The 20,343-nt window shown below is 40.6% G+C and overlaps 1 protein-coding gene across 3 annotated transcripts in view; it reads right to left on the bottom strand.

The window, feature by feature from the left end:
* The window catches only part of LOC100196543 (equilibrative nucleoside transporter 1), a 59,789-nt gene extending 46,529 nt beyond the window's left edge, over positions 1 to 13,260 (bottom strand). For 2 of the 3 annotated variants that reach the window (XM_045721891.2, XM_014205932.3), the window contains exon 1: positions 12,896 to 13,260. The gene's annotated coding sequence lies outside the window, so the exon portion shown is untranslated. The remainder of the gene's footprint in view (positions 1 to 12,895) is intronic. The other variant, XM_014205926.3, reaches the window with a different exon arrangement.
* Positions 13,261 to 20,343: the final 7,083 nt, after the last annotated feature.

The raw sequence follows: 20,343 nt of genomic DNA, 5'->3' as shown, positions 1-20,343 counted from the left end.
CAGTTCACTTAATCATGTCTCTTCAACCCCATTACTCCTCAAATCTAATAACTAAGAACAGTGGTTAAAAATAAGTGGCAAGAGTTGTGAAACAGAGAGAGTAAAGGAAGACACTTGTATAAGATCCAGGAAAAGATGGGGGCACTGAAATAGAACATGTTCCACTGTCTCCATCTCCTCCTGACAATGATCACACCTCCCAGTTAAATGTTTCCCCACCACTTTCAATGTACTATTTAGCCTTGTGTGTCCCAGTCTCAGCCTTGTGACTACACATTCCTCCCTTCTCTCTCGGCCTGAGGACCTCCCTGCCCCCATCTTTTCCTGGATTTTATACAAGTGTCTTCCTTTACTCTCCCTGTACCACAACACTTGCCACTTATTTTTAACCACTGTTTTTATTAATCCCTTGGCTTCTGCTTTACTGATTGACAATTCCATTTTCAACATTAGGATGTTTAAGAGCCTGCTTGGCAATAATATCCACTTCCTCATTCCCCTCTACTGTCACATGAACTGGTACCCAGAGGAATATCACAAATACCCCCATCTGTTTCACCCTATACAAACACTGCAAAACCTCATACAATATATCCTGTCTGCTCTGAGACACATATGAATTTAAGCTCATCAGTGCTGCACAGGAGTCGGAGCAGATGACTACCCTGTCTGGCCTCACCTCCTCCACCCACTCTGCAGCCAATAGTATGGCCAACAACTCCATTCTGTAAATAGGCAAATGATCCGTTGCTCTTTTTGTCACTGCCACCTTAAACTCAGGAACACTAAAAGCTGCTCCTGTCCTCCCTGTTTTAGGGTCCTTAGATCCATCTGTTAATATATTCAAGAAAGCATAGTATTGTGTTCTTAAATGTTCACTTACAACTGAATCTACTCCTTCCTCAACATCTCTTACCCTCTCAAACAACCCTAGATCTATCACTGGTTGAGGGAGAAACCAATGTGGGATAGCAGGAAGAACTACAGAGGGGCTAAACTCCCTCCCAAACAACCCCATCTCTCTCTCCATGCAACTGCCTATCCACCCAAAGCTTGTATTCAGATTTTGTTTATGTTCCCAGCACTCTAGGAGCACCTTTTATTTAGGATGTGTAACCTTATGTCCTTGTAGATTTACCCAATATGTAATGGCCAGCTGTTGTCTTCTTAATCTTAACGGTATCTCTCCCTACTATACCTGCATCGCTGCCCCCGGAGAGATCCATAGTGCTCCGCAACATATTCTTAGGGCTTGGGCTTGGATAATATCTAGCTTTTTTAAAGATGTCTGAGCTTCTGATCCATATGCATATCCATTGCTATACTTCCATAATCCATTGATGACCTTAACAGCGCTATATATATCATTTCAACGTCATTCTATCTGCCCACCACTCCATTCCTGACAAGCAACGCGTCACATTTAAAACGTTCTTTCCTTTGACAACTACTCTGTTAATATGCTCCGCCCATGTCATTCAAGTGTCAAACCAGACCCCCAGGAACCTAAACCCTCCCACTATCTCCAGATTCCTTCCATACAACTTCAAGTATATTTCCTCCCCAACCTTCCTTCTAGAAAACTGAAAACTTGAAGCCCCACCTGAGGAACCACTGCTCTACTTCACTAATCGCTTCTTGAACTCTTCTGACTGTATGGGTAATATTTCTCCCTCTCTTCCACAGCGCTCCATTATCCGCAAACAATGACCTCCCAATATCAGGTCTCACCTGAGAGAATACATCGTCAATCATAATGGAGAACAACTAAGGACTAATGACACTTCCCTGGGGGGTGCCATTATCCACCTCATAGCTTTCTGATAGAGCTCCCCACCCTCACTTGTATTGATCGCCCAAAAATAAAATTATTTATCTGGTTAAAAACCCTTCCTCCAACCCCCATGTTATCCAGCTTGATAAGCAGGCCTTCCTTCCACATCATATCATAAGCCTACATCAAAGAAAACGGCTACCACCACCTCCTTATTTGCTTGTGTCTTCCGTTTGACTGACTCAAGGCACAGTACAGGATCCATCGTTCCCCTGCCTTTCCTGAACCCACTTTGATCTGGTGACATTAGTCCTCTTCTCTCCAGAAAGTAAGTCAGCCTTTACATTATCATTCTTTACATAAATGTACATACGTGAGATGTCAACGCTATGTCAAGGCCTATAGCTTGAAGGACTAGTAGGGTCTTTCCCAGGTTTCCGTAATGGCACCCCTACCACCTGCTTCCAACTTCCAGGCAGTTTCCCTTCCTGCCACACCTTATTGTAAAGGTCCAATACTTTCCCCATTGCTGTGTCACTGAGATGAGCCATCATGATGTAACATATCTCATCATTCCCAGGAGATGTTACACCAGCTTTAGCTAATGCTCTTTTTATCTCAATGTATCCCCCACCATCACTCTCTGATCAAGGACTCCTGGATGTTCTCCTCTGACCCACTCTCTCCCAAGCTGCCTCTCTTCTGTCAGATTATTTGAGCTGTGCACCTTCACAAATGCCTGGGCTAACATCTCTGCCTTCTCCATATCTCTCACTGCAACAATCTCCCCACTTTTCAGCACAGGGAGATCCCAATCGCTTCTGACCCCATTCATCCTCTTAATCATCCCCCATACCTCTCCCACAGCAGTGGTCCTGCCGATGTTTCCACAGAACCGGCTCCAATACTCAGCTGTCCTTGTGATCCTCCTTACTACTGCTTGTGCTTGTTTATTCTGAATAAGGTGCTGGTAATTATGGGACCTTTTCAACATTCTGAAAGTGCTGTTCTTATTCTTCACTGCTACTCTCCACTCCACCAGTGGACTGCATTACTCTTTCTTCCCCCTGTACCCATATGAATCACCTGCCTTGCACTTGAGATATTGAGATCAAAATAAGATCCAGAGCAGATTCCTTTCCAGTTACTGGGTCAATCCTGGTCCCCCCGCCGTCATTAAGACTCACAAGCCCTTTCTCATCCAGTAGTTCCTCCAACACAGTTCCATTTACATCAGTCCATGACCCTCCCCAGAGCGTACTATGAGGATTAAAATCCCCACACCACATTACCCGTCTCCTATTTTGACCTTCTACATTCCCAAGGGGCAGCAACTCCATTCTCTTACACGGGTTGTAAAAATTCACTATTACCATATTCCCCCCTCCCAACCACACATCTACCACTACATACTCCTGTTCAACTCCCTCTCCCACACACCTATATGGGATCCCCCACTTTATAAAGGTAGCACCACCTCCTCCTCCCCCTGCCACCCTATGTCTATGGACTGCAACATAACCTTGTAATACAAAATCTAGAGTAGGTTTTAGCCATGTCTCCTGGAGACATATCACACCAGGTTTGGCTGGTAACTCCTCAATAAACTGTTTGAACTCTTGCCCATTAGCCATCAAACTTCTGGCATTCCGTTGAATGATTAACACCATAAAAATGCAAATGAACCAATACATGATTCCTGGCTGGACTGATTCTCAGTCTTATTGAGGTCATCCTGTACATTTTTCCATGTCAGTCCTGTGAGCCCAAGATAACTCACTGCCTGCTCCACTATGGTCTTTATCTTCTTAGTCCTCGGTTGTAATTTTTCTGTGCAATTGATTACTGCTGTCACAAATGTAACAACCTTCCTCATGTCTTCTACCAGTCTTGTGTTCTCCACCTATCTGCTCCCTCCATCACACCCAACCTGCATCTCAATCTGCCCTGGAATACCTGCTCTTCTAGGTGCCCCGATTTGTTTCTGCGTTAAATACCTTCACTGCCTCTGCATACAAGATGTTACGCTCACTCCTTACCTGCTGCACTTCCACCTGTCGTTTCATCACTGTTAATGTGATTTACATTAATCTGATGACTGTTATTTATCGAATCAACTAACTATGTTTAATTGTTTACCCAATTTAAATTAATCATGTAACAATTAAGTCATTAGGATTTAGGGCACCACGGTAGAAGTTGTTTATAGAGTTACCATCTCCTGAATTCAACTCTAAAAGATGTGTGTGTGTATGTATGTATGTATGTATGTATGTATGTATGTATGTATGTATGTATGTATGTATGTATGTATGTATGTATGTGTGTGATATATATATATATATATATATATATATATATATATATATATATGTGTGTATGTATATTTATATGTATGTATATATATATATATATATATATATATATATATATATATATATATCGATAACAGACACTTATTAATCATTACCTCATATCAGTCTCATTCTGAACATCGCAGACCACTTGAATCCGCTAGAACCCCAGCCTTTTCTGATTATTCAGTTCTACACAAATTGATTTGGGGAAGCTTGTGGAAGGCTACCCAAAACATTTGACCCAAGTTAAACAATGTAAAGGCAATGCTACCAAATACTAATTGAGTGTATGTAAACTTCTGACCCACTGGGAATGTGATGAAAGCAATAAAAGCTGAAGTAAATCATTCTCTCTACTATTATTCTGACATTTCACATTCTTAAAATAAAGTGGTGATCTTAACTGACCTAAGACAGGGAATTTTTACTAGGATTAAATGTCAGGAATTGTGAAAAACTGAGTTTAAATGTATTTGGCTAGGGTGTGTGTAAACTTCCGACTTCAACTGTAAATTGGCTTGAACATCTACGGCAAGACTTGAAAATGGCTGTCTAGCAATGATCAACAACCACCTTGACAGAGCTTGAAGAATTGTAAAAATAATAATTTGCTAATATTGTACAATCCAGGTGTGCAAAGCTCTTAGAGACTTCTGTATTTAATTTTCAAGAAATGTCTAAACATGTTTTCACTTTGTCATTATGGGATATTGTGTGTAGGAGGGTGAGAGAAAAAAACATATTTAATCCATTTTGAATTCAGGCTGTAACACAACAAAATAAGTCAAGGGGTATGAATACTTTCTGAAGGCAAGAGGAACTTAGTCAATAAAACCCTTTTCCTTTATTTTTGTGCCATATGTTTGCATATTGGCTACTGGTAATGTTAATAGGGACACATTCAGATAGAAATTGCATGAATAGAGCCAACGTTATTCCTTATTCAACATGTCAAAGAGGCATGTTTGTTCTACATAGCATATTTCTATTTGAACATTCCAAAATGTTGCATCCTGATGAACACGCCCCCAGATTGTTAACTATAGCTAGCTAATGAGGTAACATGACTGAACAAGATGTAGCCTAAACAAATGGTTAACGGTCCGGTCCGCAAGTAGCCTAGTTTTAGAACGCTATATGAATGTAAACTACGTCCGCAAAGACGGCTATTAATTGTGCTGATCACTGAAAAGCCCTCAGTCTCTCCAAAAACTCTTGTCCAGCCCCTTTAGTAGTCAGAGATAATCTCATTTTAGTCAACTGAAATGAAAAATAATTTTTGTTTAGTTATAATTCCTCTGAGTTTATTTAGTCAGTTATAGTCTCGTCAATTGCCACTGAAAAATAGGTGTTTGACCAATATTTTTGTCACAGTTTTTGTTGGCGGAATTAACACTGTGCAGGTGCCATCAGAGTTTTAGCTCTAACATTGGAAACCTATGGGCTATAAACTCATTTCCAAATGCATCTGAAAGATGAGACTCTGGTATAGAGACATTGACTGGAATCTAAATATGTATTTATATTTTTGTGTTATTTTTTTGTTCTAGTCGCTGCCACGCCTAGGGCTGTGGTGGTCATGAAATGTTGTCAGCAGGTGATTGTCAAGCAAATAACTGTTGGTCTTACAGTAATTGACCGGAATTAACATAAACACATTTAGCATCTCCTGGCTTCCACACCAACAGTTACCTTTGGAACATCTACATTTTAAAAAGTCTAATAAATACATATAATATAAATCTATTTATTTTAGACAGGTCTAAAGAAGCATGATATGAAGAAAATATAGTCTGTTTCAGAAGAACAGAATAGCATCCTCTGAGTTGTCCTTATGTTAGGTCCTGATCTGGCTATTTATTTTTAATTTAGCCTTTATTTAACTAGGCAAGTCAGTTAAGAACAAAATCTTATTTACAATTACAAATAATAAAGCTATGCCAAATGGCTATGGGCTACACTAGTTAATTTAGCAGACAAGATTTGCTTAGAATTCCATGGCATTATTTTATAGTCTGACCAATACAATTGAATTAAGCTGAATAAAATAAAAATGATATTTTCTCCAAACGATTTGAGGGAGTGCACACATGCGGCTATTCTGTGTTGAGCGGTTAACAAAGAAATAGGTACTCCTACATGCTTAATTGAGAGTTATTAATGTAACTTTAGTTGTTCTACAAACGTTGGGCTATATGTTTTGATGTTTAATACATTGTAAGGCTACATGATGCGACTCTAATGATTAATTGAAAAAAGTTGCTTGAAAGGCATGAGCTCTGATTAGTTTTTTTGCGCAGGCTGTACACACTTCAGTCTTTCATTCACAATATTACAAGTACTTGATAATGCCTCAAATTACACGGTGGCATCCCCTTGTGTGGCCGTAATGCACCCTAAAAAAATCCATGCCTTTTGCGGCCAGTGGCTGTTGTGCCCTTGGCACGGAGTGCTGCCTTGTGCCCTTCTACCTGAATGCTGCACACTACGAAGCCACAAGTGAAGACAGACATATCAGGGATGCAACTGCGCACCTCCTTATCCAATTCCGAGGTGCATATTGAAGATGTTGGAAGAACTGTCCACATTTACTTTTCGTCAGCCAACAAGATGAGTCGGCCTAACAAACAGAAAAAGCACTAGCCTATGTCAATCTACTATACCCCAAATCAATTTCTGTACCCTCTGTAGTACCTTGCGGTCGGAGGCTGAGCAGTTGCCATACTAGGCAGTGATGCAACCAGTCAGGATGCTCTCGATGGTACAGCTGTAGAACCTTTTGAGGATCTGAGGACCCATGCCAAATCTTTTCAGTCTCCTGAGGGGGAAAAGGTTTTGTCGTGCCTTCTTCACAACTGTCTTGGTGTGTTTGGATCATGATAGTTCGTTGGTGATGTGGACACCAAGGAACTTGAAACTCTCGACCCGCTCCACTACAGCCTTGTCAATGTTAATGGGGGTCTATTCGGCCCGGCTTTTCCTGTAGTCCACGGTCAGCTCCTGTGTCTTGCTCACATTGAGGGAGAGTTATTGTGTTTCCATTTGGGTGGTGTAGTTGAGCACAATGTAGTTGAGCACAATGTTTTGCTTAATTTGGACCCCACCCTTGTGGTTTCACCCAGTTTCAGGAAAACAAGTGAATGTAGAAGTTTTGAGTTTGTGCAATAAATTCTTGGCATGGTCATATAAACTCAGCAGATGCTTTCTGTATTGATACCAGGTGTGTTTGAGTGACATTATGTTACATTGCCAAAATGTTTCTCTTCCTTCTGATTTTTCACTGAAATTAAAATGGATGTGTTGTGGAAATTTTTACACAGGGCCACTCGAAGTCAATCTTAAATGAATCATTGTTTATTGTCAGCACGCTGGAGAGGTTCCAACAAACTTGATGCACCATAGTGAAGATCTGTCAGTTCTCTTATATACTGCAGACAAGTCATAATTACATCATTTAGCTTATTCATAATTAATCAATCATTAACATTTGCTTAATTCATGTGACTGACCAATACTGGATCATGCATGTGACAGACCAATACCTCACGAGAGTTCTTCTCTAAGCTGAGACCTTGAAACTGAGATATGACTTTCTCTAAACAAGTTTCTGGGCGTACTGCCACATTGCAGACACTGATAGTGAGGATTCGTTCAATCAGTCACTTGCATGAACACAGAAATTGGTAAATAGAAAAGCACCAACATAAAATGTTGCATCACAGATGGCCCTCCCTTCAGCAAAATACTTTTTAACTAAACCTTCCCTGAACGCTTGAAAAAAAGCAAGTGACCCTCCCCTAAACCCAAAATAATAATTTCTAACATAAAGTGGATAGCAGAGAACATGACTACCGTTTACCCTCACTTCTTGGACAGACCCGAGCCTTAGATATGTCATTTTAGAAACTGTTCTTCGTCTTGTAAGCATCAAATCCAATCAAATTTTATTTGTCACATACACATGGTTAGCAGATGTTATTGCGTGTGTAGCAAAATGCTTGCGCTTCCAGTTCCGACAGTGCAGCAAATTCATAACAAGTAATATCTGAACAATATCTAACAAAGGAGAGGATTGTGGACTACAGGAAAAAGAGGAGCGAGCACGCCCCCATTCTCATCGACGCGGCTGCAGTGGAGCAGGTTGAGAGCTTCAAGTTCCTTGGTGTCCACATCACCAACAAACTAACATGGTCCAAACACACCAAGACAGTCGTGAAGAGGGCACGACAAAACCTTTTCCCCCTCAGGAGACTGAAAAGATTTGGCATGGGTCCCCAGATCCTCAAAATGTTCTCCAAAATATTCTTCGGGAACATCCTGACCGGTTGCATCACCGGCTGGTATGGCAACTGCTCAGCATCCAACCGCAAGGCACTACAGAGGGTAGTGCGTACGGCCCAGTACATCACTGAGGCCAAGCTTCCTGCCATCCAGGACCTATATAATAGGTGGTGTCAGAGGAAAGACCATCATATTGTCAGACTCCAGTCACCCAAGTCATAGACTGTTTTCTCTGCTACCGCACAGCAAGCGGTACCCGGAGCGCCCAAAAGGCTCCTTAACAGCGTCTACCCTCAAGCCATAAGACTGCTGAACAATTAATCAAATGGCCACCAGAGCTTGAGAAGATATGCAGAGAAGAATGGGATAAACTCCCCAAATACAGGTGTACCAAGCTTGTAGCGTCATACCCAAGAGCACTCAAGGCTGTAATTGCTGCCAAAGATGCTTCAACAAAGTACTGAGTAAAGAGTCTGAATGCTTATATAAATATGACTTTAAAATGTACAAAAATTACAAACCCGCTTTTGCTTTGTCATTATGGGGTATTGTGTGTAGATTGATGGGAAAAACAATTTAATACATTTTATAATAAGGCTGTAACGTTACAAAATGTGGAAAAGTCAAGCGGTCTGAATACTTTCCAAATGCATTGTATTTCCTGACTTTGCTCTCCATCCACTATCTGAGTAAGAGGGTGTGCAGTGCCTGGTGGGACGCAGGGTGAAAAAAATGCCATTACTCAGGAATTTTGAAAGAACATTGTCTCTCAACCGTGAATATCTTGGCTGTCCACTGCAGCATACGTAAGAGGATAGTGAGTTTTAACCACCCTTAGGCAAACACTCAAATACCTCAGCAGACCCTCCCTGGCAGTGTGGCTGTAATAAAGGGATGATTTTGTGAAGCAGTCAGAAGTTGGCAGCTTGCTCAGTAGGGTAGTCCCTTAGCTGACTACTGCACAGCTAGACCATGGAATGTGCCTCCATAACAAGCTGATACCAAAGGCATCTGGCAGGCGAGAGGTCAAGACTGTAATTCAAACCTGAAAATATCACACTTAATTAAAACCTATGACACCCCTACCCTCGTCTGAGGGCTTATTGAACCAATTGTTTTTCAGTCAATTCTATCTCTTTCCGTTTTCAAGGAATATGACAAATAACTGCAATTGGTTACAATTTTTCAATATCTAAATATCACAAAATCTAACCTACAAAGACAATAAATATCAGATAGTAATAATCGGCATACATTAAAACCAGGCTGAGCCAGTGCAGTCTGTGCATTTTCTATATGAAAAACAACCTCAAGCTTATTTTCATATCCTTGATCCATCAGAAAGTGTCTGCTGATTCTTGGAGCGCTCCCCTCCAAAAACTCAGACGGCTCCACACAGCGATGAGCCAACATTAGTGCAGCATCACATTACTGTGCAAGTTATATCCTGTTGGCTGTTCTGTTTGGAAGTTACGCCCTCTATAAAAAGAGCTCTTGGCTCAAAGCACTCAGATCAGAGCTGGTGGGTTATTGTTTGTTTGTGAGCTGTGGGGGTTTGGGATGGACTCTGGGGATGAGAGCCGGCACAATGTTGACTGTTAAGACCCTTGCCATTAGTCTGCTGCTGTGCTGTGGTGCACATAAAAAGGGTTAGTTAGTAGGACTCTAGCTTAATGTGCCCTGATGCTGATGTGCCATGAGTTTCAGGGATATCTATTGGCTTTTTGGGAAGTCCTTATACGTGCAGAGTTTCAAACCCAAAACATGTGATGTTTCCCAGCAATAAGTATTCTGTCTGTGGCAGGGATTTTGGCAGTGGAGCTTAGACATTTTAGGACCTGTAATAGCCCTTTGGCCACAATTATCTAATTTGAGTAAAAAACCACCTGAGGTTGCAAAACAATATGGTTAAATGTAAATGTAATGTGTGTTATGACACTGTATAATGTAATATCAAATGGTAATGCTATGATGTTAGAATTACAACTGAGTTATGATTATGTAATAACAAGGTTATTATATTATTACACATGAGAGGTCTGAAAAGTTATCTTCCCATTGGTACAGAGCTAGCAACCTTAAAACCTCTTAAATGTAAAGTCCCCTGTTTAGGGTACTGTGGTCCTGGTACCGGTTCCGACCGACATTTTTGCTTATAAATCAACCTGTGGACACCGTAGATCGAAATGGCTTGCATTGAGTAATAGCCCACTTGAAGCTGGGATGTCCCTTTGAAGCTGGGCTGTATTTTACAGTTATAAGGAATATGAAATATTATAGTTAGTGGTTTTATAATTTGATCATACTATATTTAGAAAGCATATAAGTCATTTCAAGCCTTATTCATACAGTTTTGTTGAATAGGAAATGCAGTCCCTTCAGAAAGTATTCAGACCACTTGACTTTTTCCACATTTTGTTACGTTACAGCCGTTATAGTTTTTTTCCTTCATCAATCTACATACAATACCCCATAATTACAAAGTAAAAATAGTTTTTTTTACATTTTTGCAAGTGTATTACAAATAGAAAACGTATATCACATTTACATAAGTATTCAGACCCTTTACTCAGTACTTTGTTGAAGCACCTTTGGCAGTGATTAGAACATTGAGTCTTCTTGGGTATGACGCTACAAGCTTGGCTCACCTGTATTTGGGGAGTTTCTCCCATTCTTCTCTGCAGATCCTCTCAAGCTCTGTCAGGTTGGATGGGGAGCATTGATGCGCAGCTATTTTCAGGTCTCTCCAGAGATGTTAGATCGGGTTCACGTCTGGGATCTGTGCTTAGGGTTGTTGTCCTATTGGAAGGTGAACCTGTAGCCATTATGTTCTTGGGGACTTTCAATGCTGCAGAAATATTTTGGTACCATTCCCCAGATCTGTGCCTCGACACAATCCTGTTTCAGAGCTCAATGGAAAATTCCTTCAACCTCATGGCTTGGTTTTTGCTCTGACATGCACTGTCAACTTTGCAACCTTATATAAACAGGTGTGTGCCTTTCCAAATCATGTCCAATCAATTAATTTACCACAGGTGGACTCCAATCAAGTTGAAGAAACATCTCAAGGATGATCACTGGAAACAGGATGTATCTGAGCTCAATTCTGAGTCTCATAGCAAAGGGTCTGAATACTTATGTAAATAAGGCATTTCTGTGTATTATTTTGAAGACATTTGCTAAAATTTCAACAAAAACTCTTTTCGCTTTGTCACTATGGGGTATTGTATGTAGATTGCTGAATATTTGTATTTATTTAATCAATTTCAGAATAAGGCTGTAACGTAACAAAATGTGAAAAAAGTCAGGGGGTCAGAATACTTTCCAAAAGCCCTGGACGTCATATAAAATATATAATATTTGTATCATTTTTCTACTGTGTACTTGAGCTTGTGTCCTCAAAAGTGACTACACCTCAGCAGTTTATAACTAGAGTATGCAGCATTACTAGCTATTGTTTATGGTCCTCTCATAATAAATAGTTTCTTTCTGGGATTACGTAGATTACATTTTAGATTACATATAGTTACATTAAATTAAAGGCAGTGAGGTACTTCATGTTATTTAGGATGTTGCAACTGAACATTTTGAAATGGCAGCATCCTGATCCTCAGGACTGCTGATATAGCATACAGCTGAGAATGCTGTCTCACTACAGATTACTTTGAGCAAATGCTTATCAGAGAGAAGCACATTATAAAAGAGGGAGAGGTTTGAGTCAATAGAAAGTGTCTACAGTCATGCTCATGGAGATCCTATTAAATTACTAGAGAGGCCATGTCATAAACCCTCAAAGTTCCAGAATGGGGTGGAAATGGCAGCCATGTTGGCCAGGGAGAAATCCGCACCAGTCTAATTGGAATTAATGGCAGTAGAGACATAATACTCATTCTATGGTCGTGCTACTATGTCATGTATTCTATAGGGGATATTTTGTTAACTCTCGTGCTGCCCCTGTAAAGACCCCCCCCCCCCCCCCCCCCCCCCCCACACACACACACACACACACACAGAGTATGGGAATGGGTCATTGGGTTGTGTAGCCTACTGGCCTCTATGCAAAGTTTTGTTTAAAATAATACAATATCCTACAGCTAACCAAACATCTATCTCTCACGTACACACACAAAATGTGAAATCATAAATTATAGGTTTACTAATGCTTACTAAGGTAACGGTGCATTCGAATGTCATTTCGAGGTAGCGCATTGCATTATTGTTACCATTAGAACTTCAGCTATAAACATTTGCTATTTGTGACCTAGGCTACTCCGCGCAGTTTACATGCACGGTGTTTGGTAAATTCGTTTGTTAAAATAATTTAATCCCAAAAACTGTGCATCCAAATTATTAGACGGTTCTCTGACAAACGCTTGGCTACATCATTCGCATTCTACTCATATCCTCTCCCCAATAAGACTCTTAAGAGCTTTTGGCATGTGCAGTTTCAGAGTTCGTTATATGAGTAAAACGATTTACTTACATGGAATGTGGTGGGATGCTATCACATTCAAACGCGCTCAATTTTCGCCACATAAAGTTGGTGGGTGTTATTCTTTTGACCCAACAGATTTGCTCCAGTTGTAGACTCGAGTCATTTGTCCAAAACAATTGCAAACTGGGGCTGCATTCATTCCTAAAGCGGTATGGTGGTGGCGGCGCGGGCACATGCAAATAAGCAGCGGACCCGGCTGTTCCAAATTCCACCAGAAACAGGGATTTTTACAAATCCAGGATTTAAATAATTTTGCCTACCTACTATAAGAATTGGCATCATAACATGTACGGAAGTTTATTGGCTTATAATGGAACGTTAGCCTACACAGATGTGGTATTGAACACTATCCACTCTGATGATAAGCATCCTGAGAGTGTCATCTTTCCAGAAAGGGGTCATGTGTGTAGCCAAAACCGTTCGGATGCTACAGAAGTTTTCATGAGAATACCGGACTTTCGGGATGTCTCCTGGTCTGAAACGCCGCTGTAACTATGCGAAGGCGGATGCAGTGGACTGAGACAAAGCCCAGAAATGATCTCAATCTTAAAGACACCGATTTTGATTGTGATTTAAATATATATATATGCCTTAAACAGAGCATGGGAGGGGGGGGGCTCAAACGGGGAAATTAGTAAAACAAACACAAAAGTGATGATTTAAATGTTTTTTTTTATGCCCAGCTCATGACGCCCCTTGATGATGAGGCCTAAGGAAATTGCATATTCTGTCTAATGCTAAATCCGCCAGTGTCCACAGGGACGTTTGCTTCAAACATTGAGTTTGCTCTGGCTTTGTTTTCCCCACATATTAGCACTCTCACGAACACGATGATGTTCTCTGTTTTGCTCTAAAAAACCCACAAGTGTCAAGGGACTCGTAATCTGGTACCTGGCCGAAAAATGTATAGAAGTGAATAGGGCATTTCCATGTAAAAGGTATATCGGTAATTCCATGGAATAAATATATATACTGAACAAAAATATAAACGCAACATGTAAAGTGTTGGTCCAATGTTTGATGAGCTGAAATAAAATATCCCAGAAATGTTCCATATGCACAAGCTTATTTCTCTCCCCCAAAAAATGCACAAATTTGTTTATATCCCCGTTAGTGAGCATTTCTCCTTTGCCAAGATAATCCATCCACCTGACAGGTGTGGCATATCAAGAAGTTGATTAAACAGCATCATCATTACACAGGTGCACCTTGTGCTGGGGACAATAAAAGGCCACTCTAAAATGTGCAGTTTTGTCACACAACACAATGCCATGTCTCAAGTTTTGAGGGAGCATGCAATTGGCATGCTGACTGCAGGAATGTACACCAGAGCTGTTGCCAGAGAATTGAATGTTAATTTCTCTACAATAAGCCGCCTCCAACATCGTTTTGGAGAATTTGGCAGTGCGTATGTAACAGTTTAGCTTCCGTCCCTCTCCTTGCCCCAACCTGGTCTTGAACCAGGGACCCTCTGCACACATCAACAACTGACACCCATGAAGCATCGTTACCCATCGTGCCACAAAAGCCATGGCCCATGCAGAGCAAGGGGAAAAACTACTTCAGGTCTCAGAGCGAGTGACATCACCCGATTGAAACGCTATTAGCGCGCACCACCGCTAACTAACTAGCCATTTCACATCGGTTACATGAACAACAGGCTGATGGAGTGTTTCATCAGATAACCTGGCCTCCACAATCACCCGACCTCAACCAAATTGAGATGGTTTGGGTTGAGTTGGACCGCAGAGGGAAGGAAAAGCAGCCAACAAGTGCTAAGCATATGTCGGAACTCCTTCAAGACTGTTGGAAAAGTATTCCAGGTGAAGCTGGTTGAGAGAATGCCAAGTGTGTGCAAAGCTGCCATCAAGGCAAAGGGTGGCTGCTTTGAAGGTTTGCAAATATACAATTTATTTTGATTTGTTTAACACTTTTTGGTTTCTACATGATTCCATATGTGTTATTTCATAGTTTTGATGTCTTCACTATTATTTTACAATGTATAAAATAGTAACAATAAAGAAAAACCCATGAATGAGTAGGTGTGTCCAAACTTTTGACTGGTACTGCATTTTATTTAGCATAATGGACTCATTGTTTCAATTTTCCTCCTTGTTCATTTCACTCTCCATTACTGACATGACTCAGCACCTCCCAAATAGGAAGCCACATAACACACTGACACTGGGGGAGACTCACAAAAGTCTGACATAAAGATCCATTTGAGGGGCTATTTTGGTGGGCCTTATTTATTTCCCTCTCCTATACAACTGTGCTAGTCCACCAAGAATATCAAAGCCACTGCAACAGCGTCACGTTGTCCTGCTTTTAATAGCAGTCACTCAGCCAACCCTAACAGTAGTGACATCTAGAGTAGCAGGTGTGACCTCTAATGGTAGTGTTTATGCATTATAAATGAATGCAGGCTCATGCAGTCAAAGGCAAGGAATTCCAGAGGAGATAATGAGTTTTGTCTTGCTACTGAGCTGATGTGTAAATACCACATGAACTTCTCCATCAAGGCAACATTAGTTGTTTTGTTTGAGTAGACCTATGTGGACTGAAGTTTTTGAACTACCTTACCCTACTGTACATTATGACAAGAATGTAGAAGCACTTGTGAAATCCTCTTTAAATAAATGTTTTATTGTGGATTGCAAGTAAATCCCATTTCTTTGATAACTTTATGGTTTTGAAAAATATTTTTTTAATTCACATAAGAATTGGATAGTGAGTCAATCGAGTCCAGAACACATATGAGGAACTTGGTCATTTCTCCTTGTCAGACCTTCCTCCTCAGAACACCACTCCCTAGTCATGTCTCAACCCTGCATTAGTCAATCGTCAACCTTCCTCCTTAATCCTCACCCTATTGGTGAGATTGACTGATGCACAGGTGAGCGAGGTGAGGCAAATGGGTGATACCTGACCAATGCAGGGGTGAGGGTTGAGGAGGAGGGGTGACACTTGACCAGTGCAGGTTTGAGACTTGACTAGGGGAGGGGTGAAGTCTGACTGGGAGGAATGACAACATTTATAATATGTATTCTATAATCCAGACCTCATGTCTGCCTCATTCAACAAGTCATTCTGTTGTGTATGGGAGGTTGGGAAGTTTCAATTAAATACTTTTTTGAAACAGTACTTCTGTGTCCTGTTTCCAGATAAGTTTTGCAGCTGTCTACTTTCTCTGTCTCCCTCTCTCACCGCTAAAAATACCACAACACGGGTGTGTCATGAACGCCCAAACGGCCAATGTTTTTTGGCTCTACTTGTGTAGGCGACAAACTCCTCTCTGAAAGCCCCCCAAATCCTGGTAATCTATGGTGACATTACAGTCGCTGGCCTGACCCATATAAAGACAATCCTTCAAATTCTCTTGAATAATTAGCACATAATTTAACTTTGCAGGAGATTAACTTTTTTTCTGAAACGTGTGGCGGCCCACCCCAGGAAGCCTGATGGAAGTCCTGCAGCCAGAAGTTATTTAATCCACTGGAATACCCTAGTCTTGTTAAGAAGTTTAGCAACCTGGGGGGCAGACAGTGAAATATGATTTTAAACCAGTGTGTCTGATCTGTGTTGTTAAATCAAGTTAATTTCCATGTGTACAGGGGTGGTAAATTGTGCCGTTGGGGTGATTTTTGTAGCTAAGGTAGATAGTTGTTTCCCTATTTTGGCAGGGGCACCAAGGTTAAGCCCTATAGTTGGCACTTTGTATTCTTTGAATCATCCCTCTGTAAGAAAACTACTACTGCTTATGTTCCTTGCATTCCAATCCTCATTGTCCAAAGAACCAAAAGCTTTGCGCAACAGCCAAATCTGGTGAAATATAATATGTTTCATGCTGCTCCCAGTCCCTGCCACTGAAAAACATCCCCACAGCATGATGCTGCCAACACCATGCTTCACTGTAGGGAAGGTGCCAGGTTTCCTCCAGACGTGACGCTTGGCATTCAGGCCAAGAAGTTCAATCTTGGTTTCATCAGACCAGAGAATCTTGTTTCTCATGGTCTGAGTCTTTTGGCGCCTTTTGGCAACTCCAAGCGGGCTGTCATGTGCCTTTTACTGAGCAATGGCTTCCATCTGGGCACTCTACCATAAAGACCTGATTGGTGGAGTGCTGCAGAGATGGTTGTCTTTCTGGAAGTTTCTCCCATCTCCACAGAGAAACTCTAGAGCTCTGTCAGAGTGACCATCGGGTTCTTGGTCACCTCCCTGACCAAGGCCCTTATCTCCTGGTTGCTCAGTTTGGCCGGGGGGTCAGCTCTAGGAAGAGCCTTGGTGGTTCCAAACTTCTTCCATTTAAGAATGATGGTGGCCAATGTGTTTTTGGGGACCTTCAATGCTGCAGACATTTTTTGGTACCCTTTCCTAGATCTGTGCCTCGACACAATCCTGTCTCGGCACTCTACAGACAATTCCTTCGACCTCATGGCTTAGTGTTTGCTCTGACATGCAATGTCAATTGTGGGACAATATATAGACAGGGGTGTGCCTTTCCAAATCATGTCCAATCAATTAAATTTACCACAGGTGGACTCCAATCAAGTTGTAGAATCATCTCAAGGATGATCAATGGAAACAGGATGCACAAGAGCTCAATGTGAGTCTCACATAGCAAAGGGTCTCAATACTTATGTAAATAAGGTATAAAAAACTGTTTTTGCTTTGTCATTATGGGGTATTGTGTCTTGATTGCTGAGGATATTTTTTTATTTAATCCATTTTAGAATAAGGCTGTAAAGTAAACAAAATGTGTAAAAAGTCAAGGGATCTGAATACATTCCGAAGGCACTGTATGCCGTATGAAACTGTTACTAGTAGCACATTACTCAATCTGTAAGTAGGTGTATTCAATTAACTGCAAAGTTAAATGGATGTTTCCTCCCATCTTCTGGTCAAACAGGGGATTGGTCCCAGGTTTCTTTCTATAAACCAGGGGTTTCCATGGAGGGCCGAGTGTTGATTTCACCTTTCAATTTGTGTCCAATTAAGACCTATACAACCAGGTGAGGGGAGTACCTAACTAATCAGTGACCTTAATTCATTAATTAGGTACAATGGAGTGAAAACCCGCAGACACTCAGCCCTCCTTTGAATGAGTTTGACACATAAACAGTAAACACAACAGTCAAAGTGGTCAGTAAGACAGTCCCGTGCAGCGACACATTAATGTTTTGATATTTTAATGCTTTGGTGAAGTTTTATACAGATTATGTTTTTTAACACAATGCAATACTATACTACTGATAAATGTTTATGTTTTGGCTACATGTATTTGTTTACTTATGGTAATCTACGTTTTGAGAATGTAAATAGTCTGCAACTTTTTTGTTTTAACCTTTATTTAACCGGGTAGGCCAGTTGAGAACAAGTTCTCATTTACAACTGCGACCTGGCCAAGATAAAGCAAAGCAGTGCAACACAAACAACACAGTTACACATAAACAAACTACGCATGTGCGTGCGAAAAGCAACATGTCAGTGCCCTTGAGCATCAAAATATTATAATAAAAACAACGCTCTGTCTTTGGTGATGTTTATCTTGCTAGAACATCCAGATATAAATGTGAATGGAAAATAGTCGTTATGGTCGACACAACTGCAGCTACGTACTATCCAAAAAGCTTCAGAACGTCATACCACTTCAATTAGCTGTCGTTGTGTAGCGTTAACAGCTAGCATGATAAAATGCAAAACAAATCAACAAATGATAGCAATATGTTTCCAATGTTGAATTGAGCCTTTAATGCAAACCATTGTTTAGTGTGGCTTTTACACAAGCTGTCAAAATGCACATAGAGAACGTGTATGGCCGATCCTTGATGTCCTCTTACCAGAGGTAGTCTACTGTCATGTTTCAAAGAGATTACCGAGCAGTAGATGCCGAAATCCGTCCCCAAAGCTTTGCCCAAATAGTAGAGTTATGCATGCAACTCAGCCGTTGATGATTACGAAGTTACTGTCTGTGGACGACATCTTTGCTAGAAGATCACTACAGGACTACTTGAAGAAGATGTAGACAGAGTACTGTGATAGTCTGACAGACAAAGAGACAGCAGGATGGTGAAGAGGAATTGAGAGTGAAGAGAACATCTCCTTCTGTACTAGCCCTAGTGATCCAATACTTCAGAGAGCTTCAGACAAAACAGCAGAAATTTGGTGAAACTGAAACATTACTGAAAGGTGAGGCCACACCTAATGTGTGATATTTTATCAACAGATGCAGAAGGACATTGGGCATCTCATGGCCATTAGTTCTTAGCAGCTTGAGAGTTTGCTTATGTCATAAACAACTCATTCCTTAATTCGGTGACTGTCTGAAATGCATCTTGTGACTACCCATCTTGTACAATCCATTCGGAAAGTATTCAGACCCCTTCCCTTTTTCCACATTTTGTTACATTACTGCCTCATTCTAAAATGGATTAAATAAAAAAATGTCAGGCATAGAGAACTGATACTGTAGAGAATCATTGTGAAATATCTTTTCCATACACACAAAAACTTAACTTAAGACCGGAAAGAATAGAAATAGCGCACATAGAGCAGATCTACTGCTTCTTAGACCTGTCTTCAATTAAGAATGACAGATCTATAACTCACATTCAAATGTGGATTTGGTCGTGTTGCCCAAAAAGTTTAATATTGCAGCTTTAAGGAAAATGTTTTATATATTTTTTTATTTTTAATTTGAATGTTTAGCTCACATAATATAATTTAAAGGTATGAATAAAGGTGTCTGTTATAGTCATCTAGTGTATTTATAAATCATTGTTTGTCACTTTGTTCCTTAATCATATCTATAGGCTATATAGGCTATTCATCAAAGTAGCCTATTTTGCATTGATAACCAAATAATCTCAGCGACTGTTCAAGCATACCATCGTCAAGAATCCACCCAAAAAGGTATTTTGTTTAGAAGTACTAAGTAGTGATTACATGCTATTGGTAGTCTGCTGTAGCCAACTAGCTAGCCATGTGCTTTTTTCTCTGTGACAAAACATGATGACATTCCATTTTCAGCTAAAATGGGAATTGATACACAAGCAGCATATCAAACTGGGATAATGTTTTAGGTTACTCCGGCAAGTATAATATTATTTGCCAGGGCATATTTTTTTAAATTATAAATCTGATTATTTCACATGGAGATGTGGGAAGCTAAAAAGGCTAGCTAGCTTGCTATGTTTTTAGCCAAGCTAAAGCCAGATAGCTACTATTAGAAAGGGATGGCGACTCTCCCTTGCTTTTACAAAATGAAAATACAAAAATAAAAAACTTTGCTATTGCCTTCTTGTGAATGGGAGTGGGACCGGTGAGGATATCATGTTACTCAAAGATGTCCTCCACTCTAAAAATCCCACTCCACCCACGTGCAGGCACGTAGCTCAACGGAGTGAAGCTTGTAATAACCTTTACTGGTGTCTTAT

The sequence above is a fragment of the Salmo salar genome, chromosome 01 (assembly GCF_965601325.2).
Source record: "Salmo salar chromosome 01, fSalSal1, whole genome shotgun sequence".
NCBI classification, from domain to species: Eukaryota; Metazoa; Chordata; class Actinopteri; order Salmoniformes; family Salmonidae; genus Salmo; species Salmo salar.
Note: the sequence above shows the minus strand (reverse complement) of the source record. Positions and strands in the feature narration are given on the sequence as shown.